The sequence below is a fragment of the Arvicola amphibius genome, chromosome 6 (assembly GCF_903992535.2).
Source record: "Arvicola amphibius chromosome 6, mArvAmp1.2, whole genome shotgun sequence".
NCBI classification, from domain to species: Eukaryota; Metazoa; Chordata; class Mammalia; order Rodentia; family Cricetidae; genus Arvicola; species Arvicola amphibius.
Window position 1 is genome coordinate 137,966,508 of NC_052052.2, and position 16,586 is coordinate 137,983,093.

Here is a 16,586-nt window from a genome sequence, read left to right on the forward strand (position 1 = left end):
AGAAATACCCACAGACAGTTCAAACTGAAGAAACGTGTTCTGTTTGCCACCTGTTGCCTTCAGACACCTACTCTTGGATGTAGTCTTCTAACTTCAGGTAATTTAGCTGCCATACAACCATGAAAGCTTGGCTCTGCCAGTGACTCCATGCTTGATAAATTTTAGGAACCAAGCTTGTAGCATTGTGTTTAACACGCTACACTACATTTTCTTTCCTATTGGTTTGAGATGATATGCCTGCTGCTGTTAAGGTTTGAATGTGTTTATTAAATATCTGTGCTATAAACTGTAGCCATTAATCCATGTGTTAGTGGTGTATGGAGATAGAGTCTTGAGGAGATAGGATTGGATGACGTCATGAGGGTGGAGCCTTCAGAATAGTATCAGTGGTTTTGCATGAAGGGAATAACAGATTGAAACTAGTTACTTGTCACTTGCCACAGGGCCCTCCACCATAATGCAATGCAATAAGAAAGCGTTCACCAGATGTCACCACAAGCGTAAATTGTCTGGCCTAGGTGGCGCACGCCTTTAATCCCAGCACTCGGGAGGCAGAGGCAGGCAGATCTCTGTGAGTTCGAGACCAGCCTGGTCTACAAGAGCTAGTTCCAGGACAGGCTCCAAAGCCACAGAGAAACCCTGTCTCGAAAAACAAAAAAAAAAAAAAAAAAAATTGTCTGGCCTACAGAGCCACGAACCGGCGGAACTATTCTTTTTTAAATTACCATGCCTGAAGTATTCTGTTCATAGTACAGAAACAGGCTAATGGCATGACAATCTATGTCTCCCATCATAATCATGATATCACGTCCCTTTTTCAGGTCTTCTGGATCATCCAAATATCTAGTTCAAGTGCTTTGCACAGAACAAATCCTGCCTGCAAAAAATAGTTAAACAAATTATCACAGTCCAGAAAAGCTAACTCGATTCATGATGATGATTCAAATTAGTATTGTAAGAAAGAGAAAACAGAGTCCTTGTAGATTTGTAACTACTGTTAACCTAAAGAGAGCCTATTGGAGCCAAACAAATAACAGTAGGCAGTGATGGGTCGATGCTCACACTGACCAAGCCAAGCTCTTAGGTGTAGAGACGAAGCTCATTACTCAGCTTAAAGAAATTATAAAAGAGCAAGACATTTATCATTATTTAAGAAATATTATATACATGATTAATAATTTACTTTACAAAATCGTATGTGAATAGTTTTAAACTGACGGTAAAGTGTCTTATCATAGAGTATTTCACAAAACATTTATCCAAACATGTTCAGTTTTAGTTAGATGATTTATATGAACACCCTAAGACTTAAGTGTAGGAATAAAATGTAACAGAGACATCTGTTGAAAACACCGTAACCCTGCGGCAGCTGCTATTAGACCATTAACGGGATCAGATTTCATTTAAACCAGATTTACCATTTTCTACAACAGCCCATGGGAAAGCTAAAGACATTAGGCACAAATTATTGACACAAGAGATCCTTAATCAAGCTGTACTTTTCATTTGGCTAGCTGGCCACGAGTAACATTCTAACAAGAGAACGAGAACTAAATGGAGGAGGAGAAATGGCATCACTGCCCTGGTTAGAGCCAAGATTTAAAAATAAAGCTGAGCTCATGCTGTAAACAGTGCTTTGGTTTTATCATTGGATTTATCTGTAAAAAACAGGGACCCACCTTCTACTAAACCAATGTTTCTCAGCAAGTATTTGAAGTAGGTGGGATAAGAATGTGATGAGCGATGACAGTCCCACAATGACGTTTTCTCTTTTAATACTTGAGTTTACATGGCTTGAATTTCCTCATCAAACCATGGAAAGGATTGGGCATGTAGTAAGGTACAAGAGTACTTGTCTACCATATGCAAGACCCTGGCTCCAATCTTAAGTGCTACCAGTCAAAAATCTAAAACGATAATAAAGCAGCAAACCACAGGGATGCTAAGTATGTTCTTCACAGAGATGACACATTTATACTAACGTAACAAGAAAATATGAATTATGCATTCATCCTACATTTGTGTTTATGACGTATCTCAACCACTTCCTGGATGACGTGGAAGGAAAAGAACATATCTGAGTTTAGCTTGCATCAGTAGCCATGGCAAACACAAACATCCTTTGTTAATACGACATCTCTCCAAGCGGGTTGTATAAACCCTCTGCCATACTGTGTCGCCTGCTACAGTGCACATAGAGGATGCAGAGGGTAGTCATGTTATCTCAGGGGCTGCACCAACAGCTCCTAAAAAAAATAGTAGAGGAACAAGCCAAAAACAGCCCACTGATTCTGGGTGAAACACAAGATAGGAGCTACACATTCTTTCATATTTATATATTTATTTGTTCACTCATTTACTTTGTAGTTATTCATTTATTTTTATTTAATATGTCTGAGTGTTTTGCTTGCATGAATGTATACCATATGCATGGCCAGTGTCCAAGAACATCAGATCCCCTGGAACCAGAGTGCATGTGAGTCACATATGGGTGCTCAGAATTGCACCCTGGTCCTCTACAAGAGTGGCCAGTGATCTTATTGCTGATCCATCTCTCTGGCCCCAAAAGTGTCATATATTGCTAAGGAAAGGAAGCCATTCTCTCTAACACCAATTGTCTTTTCAGAACGACTGCACTGAGTGCTTTTCCCTTGCTGCTTGTTGTACAAGAGATCTTTAGCCCCGTAATGTCTACCTTGAGACCGACTGTTTGTGCTTTGGCAAGAGAGATTGCTAAGTTTTCATGTTCCTCTCTCTGAGGGCCACTTCCAGGAGCTTGACTACTTCCACGGCTAGCCTACGAAATGACACATGTCTGAGTAGCTTTCGTTAACTTTGTATTTTAAAATTCCACACGAAAATGAGTAGGCGGTTCATTTGCTTAGGTGCCAGTGTCATCTCATCACCAGAGTCCTGGTACCTGGAGGTCACATGGTCCTGGAAAGGAGCTGTGCTTTCTGCCCATCATGAATAATTATACAGAAGCAAGGGGTTTTACCGAGACAAACTTCACTACATATTTTGGCTGTGATGTCCTTGATCTTCCACATGAAGGGAGATACACATGGAAGAAGGGCAAGGAGGAAGAAACTAAGATACAAATGAGGGTTTGGGAGCTGAACGCTGAGTGGAGGAGTGGGAATGAGAAACATATGTCCAGGAAATCAGGTACATATAAATTATTGCCCTGGAGTGAATGATGGTACCATGCCTGTCACAGTTAGCACTATCTGTCAACTTGACACACACCTAGAATTATCCGGGAAGAGGGTACCTCAGTTGAAGAATTCCCCAAAGGTTGGCCTATGATGATGATGTCTGTGAGGTACTTCTTAACTGCTAATTGATGTAGGTGGACCCAGACCACTATGAGTGGTGTCAACCTTAGGTAGGTGGGACTAGGTTGTCTAAGAAAGGTAGGTGAACAAGCCAAAGAGAACATGCCAGTAAGAGACCTTCCCTCATGGAGCCTGCCTGTACTGCTGCTTAAATCGCTGCCCTGACTTCCCTCAGTGATGGACTGGAAGTGTAAACTGAAATAAACCCTTTCTTTCCCAAGTTGCTTTAGATTGTGGTTTTATCACAGCAACAAGAAAACAAACCAGAACAGTGTTGAAAAGCTATGCTCCTAGTATGCTTTCTGTTCCTTCCTTTCTGAAATGTTTATAGAGGTAATAGTTTGGTTTGTTTTCATTTTTTAGTTTTAATGTTATATTTCATGTATATGGATGTTTTACATGCATGTGTGACAGTGCATCACGTGTGTGACCGTTGCCACAGAGGCAAGAAGAAAGTGTCAGATCTTTTGGAACTGGAGTTGCAGACGGTTGTAGTTGTGGGTCACCATGTGGGTGCTGGAAATTCAACCAGGTCCTCTGGAAGAGCAGCCAGTTTTCTTCCATAGAGTCATCTCTCCCGCATTGTAGGATAGCTTTCATGACCAGGGAAAATGCTGATAGAACACTTTTAAAAGTGCAGTGCCTTCAAATCTTATTTCTTGCTATGGTAGAGACAGTTACAGAGAACCAACACTCACATCATAGGGAAGGGATGAGGAGATATTTCAGGAGAGCTCTGGCTTAGCATAGTCCATGGCTGGCTTTAACACCAGCACCAGAAAGGGGCAGCAGTGGTGGGGGCAAACATATTTTTTTTCTTTTTTTTTAAAAAAAAAGCTAAGTTATAAAATGACATGAATACTCATCTTTATGGGAACTGAGGAGTCAGATTTATAGTAAACTAAATCCTTAGAGCAGGTGGAAGAGCAGACTTGACACTGGATTCCAAATGTTGCAAGAGAAAGCATAAAGGAGAACTTTAACATACAAACCCAAGATGTAGACCAGTCCATTACCATGGGCCAATTCTTAACCCTAGGACCTTCACAAGTACTCAGTAGCACATGGGCAATTGGGTACAGGTGGGAAGGCAGAGATTCTCAGTATTTCAGTCGTGACAATACTGAAGAGCAGCACATAGTCAAAAGTTTGAATGGCAGTGGATACCAAGCCCATATGGAAGGAGGGTCCATCTATAACTTAAATCTATGGAACTCAGTGCGGCACTCAAACCAACTAATGTTATAATCAGCCCAGTTCAGCTCAGTTACCTATGTGAACATAGAGGTCAGACCTTGATGAGTAAATCAATATTTTATATTTCATTCTCTATGGTTTGCATCACAATGTCTACAATAGGCTTGCAACTATAAGATATAGAAGGAAGAAGAGGTGAAGCAGGACTAAGAAAAACTAGCCAACTAATACAGATCCACGCATGATCAGAAACTCGAGTTAACAAAGACTTTATATTATTAGACTTAAAACTAGAAGAAGGAATGCAGCATTTCAGAGGAGAACATAAAAGTGTTTTAGAACAGAAACAAAATATTTTGCATGATCAAAATCATGACATTGGCTCAAGAGTATAAACAGACACAACAGAAAATGCATAATGAATGAATGTGAAAGTCCGTCTGACAGTAAACTTATCCCAATTAAAGCACAGAGGCAAAAGAAGAAGAATTAAGAAGGAAGATAAGAAGGAGAAAGAAGAAGAAAGGAGGAAGGGAAGGAGGGAGAGAGGCAGGGAGAAAAGGAAGGAGGAAGGGAGGGAGGAAAAGAGGGAAGGAAGGAGGGAGGAAAAGAGGGAAGGAGGGAGGGAGGAAAAGGGGAAAGATGATAGCATGAAAGATCCATGGAATATTCCAGCAATTGTGAACCTGGAGTCCTTATAGGACAAATAAAGAGACAATGGAGCTGAAAACATTCGAAGAGATAAATTGATAAAATTGATGAAAGACATCAGTCAGCACAAAAAGGTTCAGAAAATTCCACACAGGAACCATAGAAACAATACCTAAGAGTCTCAGGGTCACCAGTGAAAATCAAGACAAAGACAAACTCTTAAGAATAAAGGATTATTGCTGATAGCGAGCTGAAAGTCCATTTAGGACAAACCGAGGGCTATTCCAGGTCATTATCCATATTTCCTAATCACAGGATCTTGAATTTTTCATAAAATATTACATGCCACATGAGAAATTTAAGTTGTATTTCACTGCTTAGCTCCTTTGCTCTGTATTCTGGACATATGACATTATTTTGGGCACATAACTAAAAGCTTCTAGAATCACTGGCTTGTTTTAAATTCTGCCTTCAGTCACTTGGTAGATTATTTCATGCCTAACTGGCCTCATATTATATCCCGTGTTTACTATGTGCACTGGAATGCCTTAGCATTGTTTAAGATCTGAACGTAACCACAGCACAATCTCACTGTCTAGCTGTATTTCCTATTAGATCAAATGCACATTAAGTGATACAATAATGTTACAGGTTGCTTCTTTGTTGCTATGACTGACAATTGACCAAAAGAGAAGGATTTGTGTCTTCTTATATGTTATAGCCCACTGTGAAGGGAAGCCAAGGCAGGAGCTTAAAGCAGGGCCTGAAGCAGAAGCCATGGAGAAATGCTGCTCGCTGGCTTGCTTCCCGTGGCTTGCTCAGTTGCCTTTGGTATACAGACCACACCCATGTACCCAGAGGTATCACCACCCACAGTGGCATGGGTCCTCCTACATCAATTAGCAATCAAGAAAATGTTCCATAAACATGCCTACTAGCCAAGTTGATAAACACAGTTTCTCAAGGCAGTTCCTCAGTGGGTTCCCTAGTATCATGTATGTCAAGTTGAAAAGCAAGATTATATGTCACAGATACATGTATACACACTAAATAGCGTCAATGACTGCTATTGAAAATATTCTTTGAAATGCCTGTGCATGCATGCACGCACGCACGCGCGCGTGCACACACACACACAAACACACACACACAGTCTATTATTTCATCATGACATTGCCTTCATTAGGAAAACATTTCTTATCCACAGCTTTTCAAGCAGATGTGTTGGTAGAGATACCCACAGGCCCTGAATATAAATTAGGGGGTATGCAATTCCTTCAAACTTACATTAAATAACAATAATTTTAAAAGAAATACGTTTGATAAGATCAGAAAAGGATATTTTAAAATGTTTTGAAAATTAGCTACTAGTACTAATGGTACAGAAGACCCCAAATTCAAGCAACTGTTAGGTCCAGTCTCTGGCTCCATAGACTTTCCATGATATTAGGGTTCTGTCCACTTGCCGTCTGTAATCACATTAGGAGACTAGACAATACAAAACATAAACCAGTCCACATGTGACAGTTCTTTTTTAATTAATTAATTTATATTTTATTATTAAAAAATTTCTGCCTCCTCCCCGCCTCCCATTTCCCTCCCCCTCCCCCAACTCCTCTTCCCCTCCCTCTCCAGTCCGAAGAGCAGTCAGGGTTCCCTGCCCTGTGGGAAGTCCAAGGTCCTCCCCCCTCCATCCAGGTCTAGGAAGGTGAGCATCCAAACAGGCTAGGCTCCCACAAAGCCAGTACATGCAGTCGGATCCAAACCCAGTGCCATTGTCCTTGGCTTCTCAGCAGCCCTCATTGTCCACCATGATCAGAGAGTCCGGTTTTATCCCATGCTTTTTCAGTCCCGGTCCAGCTGGCCTTGGTGAGCTCCCATCAGATCGGCCCCACAGTCACAGTGGGTGGTTGCACCCCTCGCGGTCCTGACTTCCTTGCTCATGTTCTTCCTCCTTCTGCTCCTCATTTGGACCTTGGGAGCTCAGCCAGGTGCTCCAATGTAGGTCTCTGTCTCTATTGAGAAGTGACTCCCCCTGCCGAGAAGCCACAATGCCACGAATTCTATTTACCAGTTAGTGCTACCTCCTCATATTCTAAGCATGAGGTAGGACAGTACCTCATGGACACTCTCTTGTTAGTTATCAAAAAAGATCCAGGGGTGAATCGAGTCACATCCATCACTTCAAAGCAGAGAATTTACCGTTGCCACTAAATCCACCAGGGTTGTCTTTTCTTCTCTACTTCCCCAGGAGACAAGAAACATTCTAGAAGGTGGTTCTTCAACCTGTCTGAGTTAGGTTGAGAACAATGAGGAAAGTCTCCTTCTATCCTTGAGTATGTGTGAGGCAAAAAAAAAAAAAAAAAAAAAAAAGTGGGCCCCTATTGTGAAACGCCATTAGCTGATGCTTCTTTGTAAACACAGGATAACCAAACTTACGATGCCAGCATTATACTAATGTGCCAAGATAAAAGTAATAATAATCCTAAGTCACTGGATATAAGGAGTTAGTGGTTTTGGTCAACATAAAAGTAAAGCTGAAAGTAGATAAACATGTAGATAATCACGTAATCTCTACTACAGCTAGCAAATGCTGGGAGATTCGTGGGTTGCTCATGGGACATCTACCATGGCTGCTACTCTTCCACTGCACTGAAAATGGTTCAAGATACTTGAAACCAAGTTGTCCAGCCTTCTCTGTGTAATTACTTCTCTCATTTAAAGGAGAAGCTGTATATTCGAGAGATCGAAAGCATGTGCTTTGGCGTCAGATAAACCTAAGAACAAATTCTCCCTTACCTCTGAATAAATAATCTACCTGCTTTGTCTGTCTTGTTTTGTTTTTTCAGATCTTGATGTCACTATCTATAAAGAGCTAGGGAAGAAGCAATGGTGACAGATAAACAGAATAGGAATAAACTGCAGTGTCTTCCCAAGCTAAATTCTGCTGAGGATACTCCAGGGAGTCAAGGAAGTAAATCAGTGCTTAATTTGCCTTAGAGATAACGAACTGTTCCTTTGGAAGCAGACAGCTCAGAAAGGTGCTTGGGAATTGATATGGAGCCCAGGGTGATCTAGATTAGCAGACAGAGTTTTATAGTGCGATTTTTTTTGTTCTGTTTTCCCAGTTGTGAATTTAAAATATAGATGAATTAGCTCTAATCCCCTGTCTATCTGCTACACAATAGAAGAAAGTAATTGTTCTTGGAAATTTATTCTGGCCTAGGTAAAAGGACAGAGGGCCACAGGAATTACAGCCACACAGCTTCCAAATAGGAAAGAGACCCTCACTGCCTGCACCCTTGAATGCAAGTGCATAGGCGTATGCTTTAGAATATTAATTTAAGTCCTTCATCCAAAATATCATCATAATATCAACAATTAACACTTACTCACTAAACTCAAAGCAGTTTTTAAAAGCACATTATTCTCATTAACTTAATCACCACAATTATACCATGATGTATATATAATCTGTTATGAACCCAATTTACAAATGTCTGGACTGAGGCATAGAGATCTGGGTCCACAGACATCCAAAATAGCTGTGAGGTAGAGCTGGGATCTGAGCGTAGACTTCAGAGAGTGGTTCAAGCCTTACTTACCACAAATAGGAGAAACGAATGCAAAAAGTCAGCCTTAGGTTCATGTCCAGAGGCCTCAAGGCCATCTCGTTCCATCCTACCAACTGTTCCTCATGGTTTCTACAAAGGAAGAAATGTGGCCTCTTCTCCTACACGGCTGTCTTCAAGACACCCACTTCGGGTTCAGGCATCCACATCTTGCCTAGAACTAATCAAGTAAAAACTTGCTTGTTCTAATAAAATCCAGTATCTTTAAAGAACAAATTTTTCTGAAAGGCTGAGTTTACCATCTACTTTATAAGTTACTAATACTCAATAAAAACCATCCCTGAATAAAGGACACCATCTTGTGATCGCATACCTGAGGCCTGCACTCTAACTGCACAACTAACTTAACCTTTCAAAAGTCACTAACAATCTAAAATCTGAAGGCTCTAGAGCAACAGCTACCACCAAATTTGTTCTGCATCAGAATTACTCAAAGGTGCTACTGATGTCTATTGCTGTGAAGAGACTCCAAGATCACAGCAACTCTAATAAAGGAAAACAGTCAATTGGGGTGACTTGCTTACAGTTCAGAGGTTCAGTCCATTATCATGGTGGGACATGATAGCATGCAGGCAAACATGGTGCTAGAGAAGTAGCTGAGAGTCCTACATCTTGTAGGCAACAGGAAGTGGTCTGTCTGTCACACTGTGTGAAGCTTGAGCAAAAGAGGGCTCCAAGTCCACACCCACAGTGACACACTTCCTCCAACAAGGCCATACCTATTTCAACAAGGCACACCTCCTACTCCCATTGGGATTATGGGGGCCAATTACATTTAAACTTCCACAGGTGCTTATTTCAAGTGCTTATTACTATTCCATTCATCCTTAGATTTCAATCAGCATGAGTACAAGTAAATCAGGTGACCATGCTTTGAATCAGCTGCTCCTTCAGCTCTTTCTTTGAGACTCAATACCCCATGCAGATGCAAAGACTGGCATGGAAGATCTGAGTATCTTCTATGAAGTTTCATCAACTCCCCTGATCAGGACAATTCCTGTCTAAAATAAGACTGAGTCCTAGCTGAATAATTTCTGGCTCTGACATGTGACCTTCACACCATTATTCATGCAGCAAGACTGAGATGAAGGGGAAAGTCATGGAACTGAAGGAATTTTAACTGAATATTTTAATTTGGACAATTCCATTCTGGGATTGATAATCCCTCCTCTGTTTCTTCAGTCTTTTTCTATTCTATGACTTTTTTTTAAAATTGGAAACTAAAAAGTTGTGCTTCCTTTTCCTTTTCTCCTTGTTAGGCAAAAGACAGATCTTTCCCTTCATTGTCCCTGAGAGTTGAACACATTGGGGGAAAATTGGGCACAGCCCATTACTTTTACAAACCCCAGTGAGCGAGCCTCAATGCATGAAAAGATGGCGTTTCTGAACATCTGCAGTCTGATTAGATCAAAGACCAACAAATTAGCTGCAAATGGCTTTACAAGGAGCATGCAAATACATCATTGGAAAGGAGAAAACTTTGGGCAATAATTGCTAATCAACATTTTCCCTTTGGGCAGCCCACACCATACCAAAGACATGTAGCCATGAAGTCAGTGTCTGTGCAGTTCTCTGTATTTTACACAGCTCTTGCGCACACACTATGGCTCTTGGTGCACACATCAGGTTTCCCATGTGATTGATATCAGCCCATTTCACAGGTGAATAAAAAAAACAAGGCTTAAGGTAGGAAAATCACTTCCCCATTGACTAGATTATTGATTTAACTGTTATCAACAATTGTATCTAATATTGTTGTTCCTTTTGGATATTCACTTACATACATTCATTAAATGTCCATTATTGTAACTGAAGCACAATTTTGACACTCGAATAACAAACTTCTAACTTCCATTAGCTATAAACTGGTAGAAAGGCAATGGGCAATTGACTAATATGATTGTGTATCACTAGTAGTAAATTATTGACCTACCTCAATTGATACTGAAATCATAAATCATAATGCACTAAAACATGACAAGGTGTGTTCTGTCAAGAAACTTTGGCTTAAGTCAAAAACACTTAGCACTGAGACCCATTGCTATGTCAGAGTTTAAGGGAGACAGAGAGTTACTAAGCAGGAACCCTAAGTTTGGTGGCTTGTGGGAAGAATGAGTTTGATATATTCAGAAAAGGAAATGGAGACTGGAATGAATGTCTAAGCAGGAAACTAACATGTGATAAAATCAGAAAATGGGATAAAAGGCAAAGCAAGTTATGCAGGTCCAGGTAAGTAATCTGGATTTTATTATAAGTGCGATGAAGATCCTAAGGCAGGGATGTTGTCTTTTGTTTTGATTTGATTTGATTTGATTTGATTTGTTATCACATTATTGCTGTGATGAAGCACCATGACCAAAGCAACTTGAAGAGGAAAAGGTTTATTTGGCTTTACTTCCACATCACTGTTCATCATGAAAGGAAGTCAGGACAGGAGCTCAAACAAGGCAGAAACCTGGAGGAAGGAGCTGAGGTAGAGGCCATCGATGGGTGTTGTTTACTGGCTTGCTCCGCATGGCTTGCTCGGCCTGCTTTCTTATATAACTTAGGACCACCAGCCCAGGGATGGCACCACCCACAATGATCTGAGCCTTCTTTCATCAACTACTAATTAAGAAAATATTCTGAAGGACTGCCTACAGCCCAGTCTCACGTAGGCATTTTTTTTCGACTGAGATTTTCTTCTCTCGGGTGACTTTAGTTTACGTCAAGTTGACATAAAACTATCCAGCACAGGTATGACTTGATTTGATTTGCTTTATTCATTGATCTTCATTGGTCCTTGTGTTTAGTGATGTTTGGGGGGTTTGAACGTGAATTCTATTCCTGTCCCCTCCCTAAGCTTTGAGAGTTTTATCAGTTCAAAGTCATTCTCTACTGTTTAGTAGACGCGTGAGTCAGATGAATGGGGAAGATAGCCAAGCCTGTCCTTTGCAATTAACAGGCTATGTGGCCTTGGAGAAATTCTTTGCCCTACTCAGTCCTTTGTGACTTCACACGATGTTCATATGAAAATTAATACTTTAAAAGGAATTGTAAAGCATTCTGTATAGATGTTGAAATATTAAAACATATTCCCTCTGAACGCGAGTGAGTTCAAATATAGAAGCAAGTTCCTCCTCTTTGGAGAATTCAAAGTGATTTGGTTGTTGAACTGCATGAGGAGTGAACAAGAACTGCTATTTTGTAACTAGGGCATTCTGAACTCTGGATACAGTGCACTCGTGAACAGACACAAAGGACAAAGATAAAAATGCAGAACTCCCAGTAAAATGAAAATGTTCAAAACTACATAAAACATCATTTTTTTTTCTAAAAAAAAATTTTTTTCTAAAAAAAAAAAAAAGCTAGTTCTGATTGTCCTGAAAATGAAGCATACTGGTGGGGCAGTTGCTTCACTATCTCAAACCCTTGGGTTCAACCCTCAGAATTAAAAAAAAAAAAAAAGGAAGGAAAGAAGAAAGGAAGGAAGAAAGAAACCAAGCGAAAGGCAGCTCACCAATGTGTTTGAAGATGTTGATGAGACTCTGAAGTTCTCAAGTCGGCTGGTCAATTTTGGGAATCCACACCGAGATGGCCACATTTTAGAAATGCAGCAATGCAGCAGTAAACAAAGAGGCCTATGAGGATAATCCTTGCTTGTCAACTTGACAGATTTTTGGGTGTGTCTGTGAGGGTGTCTCCAAAAATCATTGACACGTAGGTCTGTAGGGAGCAGAGGAAGGGAGAGGTTTTGGGAGAATGGGTGCTGCACATGACCACTCATGTCAGAACACAGTCTGTCTTTTCTGTGTTCATATGAGCCAATCAGGCACACCTCCCTCTTAAAGGCCCCCATACATGCTATTGGGTCTGCCCCTCTGGATAACCTTCCCGGAAAAGGCTCTCTGCCCTCAGAAAACTTAAGTCCAAAGCTCTGTAAGGTTAAGCAACCACTTGCTGGCATAGGATAGTAGAGAAACCTCTTATACAAGACAGCAGCTTGTAAAAAAGGGCTTCTCCCTTCTGAGACAGACAGGAAGAGGCTGGAAAGAGGAAAATGTGGCTTTAGGAATAGAGTAATCTATGAAAAAAATTAACGAAAAATTATAGGAATGGGAGATTGATTCCCCGGTGAGGAAAACAACAACAGCAACAACAGTCTTTCAGTTCTCGCTGCTTCTTTCAAGGTTGTGCGCCTGGCACTTCCACTGTGGAGTCACGGTAGTTTACTGTGGAGTGCATCTGGTTTAGAGACTCATTTTAGTCCTTCAGGAAAGCCTGACCTCAATCTATCTTATCGGTAAATTGGGTTGAACAATGAGTTAGGTTCTCACGTTCCTCTCTGTAGTGTCTCATCGGTGCAGACCAATGTGCCTAGAAAAGCAACAGGACTTACTACCCTCCGATCTCACTAGAGCATCAATAAGCCATAGAGATCTGACGTGTTCCTAAAGTCTCCCATGCGAATGACTTGGTTTCTCGCTTGGCTCTGCTGGGAGACAGGCTCCCTTAAGAATTAGGACCTGGGGAAGGACGTTGGGTCACTGAGAGTCATTGCAAGACCACAGTCTCTTCCTGCATCTTTCACCCACGGTGGACTGAGGGTTTTAACTCCAGCAGTGCCCCTGCCATGTGTGCTGTCTCACCCCAGGCCCTAAAGAGCAAGAAATGGGAGATTGGAACTAAGTGTGGGCTGACACCCCTGAAACTGAGTCAAATCAAACCTTTCCTTATTGTAAGCTGATATTTGTTCCAATAAGGGGAGACGGCTGAATGTGTATTGCGAGCGAAATTGTATAGTGATGGACTTAAAACTGTTCATGTCACCTGGAAGTAAGAAATGGAGACACGACAGCAGCAGAAGACTGTGATCTGGGAAATTCCTATATGGGGGAAAAGACTAACTAGACTTCATGGAGGAATTCATTCCAAGGCCAGAAAACTGTAAACTACAGAGGAAAGCTAGGAACCCTCCCTACGGAGGGTTGGGAGTAAGATAAAAATTCAGCATCTCCTACCTAAAACTAGGCTAATCTGCTTGCACAGAATATGTAAGGCTTAGGATATTGTGGGAATTGCATGTTAGGGTCTCATGTCCCAGAAGAGAGGCCTGGGCCCAGGAGTTCAAATGACTTTCGTCATAGTGAACGCTAGCCAAACCAGGATTGCATGAAGTCTCGCCCTGAAAATACACTTTGGCTGGCATCCTTTGGACCTAACTAAGGTCTATTTTGGTAGGATTTGGGGGAAACAGGATTGGGCTTCCCTTCACCTAATTAGGGACAATTCTGAGTGGTGACTCTAGAATGTGAATTATGGAACAAGTCAGGGAAAGTCATTGATGACAGTGAACGCTGAGGGCTCACTGGTGTGGCCACCAAAGTTTCCACAAGCCTGGGGTTTCCTCGACCGGCTAAAGTGATCCTTTTCGGGGCTGAGAAAAGGGCCTTCCACAAACTGACATAATGGGAAACTTTCTCAAGTCATAAAATATAATATATGCCAAGGCCCTGGCCTGCTAATGGTAATAACTAATAATCAATAAAAGCAATCATGCTCCAGGTCTGGATTCCCTAGGACCACTCCTTCCTGTGAGTTATTAAAATCGTTTCAACTCTTACATATTAAATGTCACACAGAAAATAACCTCTTTCAGAGTATTGGGTTCATCATATTTTACGAATTAATACTTTGGGTCATTTTAATCAGTTTCTGATATATATGCCGTTTTCAGAAAGCACTTGAGGGAAGAACACTGTGGCCATGAGTGATAATGACAAGAATATGAACTATATTCTTTATATACATATTGAAATTTGAGCGCTACTGGGGTGCTTTCCCATCTTAAGTATTTAGGAAGCTTTAAATAAAAAAAAAATGAATTTGTCTGTTTCATTGGAATTGAGCAACTCTTTTTTTTTCAGGCATAAAACTTCAAACTTATTAATTTCATGGCTATATTTTAAAAACGAGCGCAGGCACCGGCAAGACGACGACATGATGAGTGTCTGGAAATTTCCAGAAAGGGCACTAAATTTTTCACAGTATTTGTGTTTCATTCTCAGTGGAATAAAAAAAGACGCCACTCTTTTAATAATGAATAATAGATTCTCGGTTTGATTTACATGCACGGATTAGATGTCATGTGTGAAAAGCTGCTGTTTTATTCAGATTGGATTTCCCTCCAGTGAAACCAAAACTGGTGCCCATCTAACACTATAAAAATGATGCCTTGTCCCAGTGATAAATAAAGATTAACTGACTGACAGTTTTTAAAATAATGTATGTCCTCCAAACAGTCTGCTAGCGCCGGGAGTTCAGGGAAAGTTTTCTCTATAGTGTCTAAAGTGCCTATGTGTCCCCTCTCATAGGACAAAACTTCCTGTCAAAATCATGGCCACCCTAAAGGAACACTCTTATCACAAAACAAACTTATTGTAATAATGAAAGGGTTGCACGATGATTTATAAAAGGTTGGAAGCTTTTCTTGCTCTTTTTCCCGCGAGGGAAAACAACAACAACAAAAATGTATTGCCTCTAATTTTCTGGTTTGTTTTGTTTCTTCTTCTGTCTGCTCTTTCCTTCTGGATGGGTCACCTGGATAGGTGTGGCTGTGAATTGCTGATTTCAGGTCCCTTGTAGATTTGCAGTCAAGGCTTCCGCCCAGGGTGCAGTCCTTTCTGAAGGCTGACGAAAGGGATCTACATCCATGCTGATGCTGGCGGTCAGTTCGGCTTTAGTTCCTGAAGCAGGCAGTTGGACTCAAGGTTTCCGTTTCCTGGGGACTATGTTAATAACCACTGAGTATTCTCTTTGTTTTTGGTTATCTTAAAAGGCTGCTTGCACTAGATCTTTCTCATCCAGGGGTAAATCCCTGGCTGTGCTACTCTTCCGACTCCTTCATTCCTCCTCTCATGCGCACTGTGGACCTCATACCTACCCCAAATAGATCCTTCTGGCCTGCCTGCCTCTGCAGGAATTGCCACCCCTGTGCCAAGCGCACCAACTTGGCTCTCCTAAAGACTCGCGTGACTGCGGGCACCAGCGCGCAGAATATGTTTTTGCAGAATGTGGGGGCATGAGAAGATGCTCCTCCTGCCTTCTGCCTCTTGCCTCCTGCCGCACAACACAGACTATTCTCTCATCCTGCAAGAGCTGGGCATGACTTTGGGCCTTTGAGTTTTCTGAGCACTACATGTGGTCTACTGCTGTCCTGCTGAGCACTTCACCACATTCTCACATAATAACCTGCCGTTTTATCCGGCCAGCCACAAAGAGTGCAGCCCTCCTGAAGGGCCAGCCAACCTGGGCCGTCCCTGATGGTGCTGTGGCACTTGCTGGTCTATTTTTCTAGTTCATTATAACCTTGTGTTACAGACTTGGACTGACACACCAAATCCATGGCCGGGGAGTTTAAACAACAATTATGCTTCTTCCTCAGTCCAGAACGTAGATTTCCAGTGTTGGAGTGTTATTCCTGTTAGCTCCTTCTGAGGACCTTCTTGGCTTCTAGGTGGCCGGCTTCTCTCTGGATTTGTGCATGGTTTTTCCCTTTGAGTGTGACCTAGCCTCTCTCTCTTCTCTCCCTTCCTTCTCCCCCCTCACTCCTCTTCCCTCTCCTACTCCTCTCTTCTCTCCCATCCACCTGGTTGATCAATTCCATCTTGTCTTAATTACCCCTTTAAAGAGCCTATCTCCAAATAGTTATACCCTGAGGTCCTATTAGGGATCAATATTTTAACATGTAAGTTTTGGGGGAATACATAATTCAGCCCATAAAATCCCC

General features: G+C 41.5%; 1 protein-coding gene across 1 annotated transcript in view; it reads right to left on the bottom strand.

The window, feature by feature from the left end:
* The window catches only part of LOC119817122, a gene marked incomplete at its 5' end in the record, with an annotated part of 282,482 nt that overhangs the window by 175,090 nt on the left and 90,806 nt on the right, over positions 1-16,586 (bottom strand). The gene's annotated exons all lie outside the window — the stretch shown is intronic.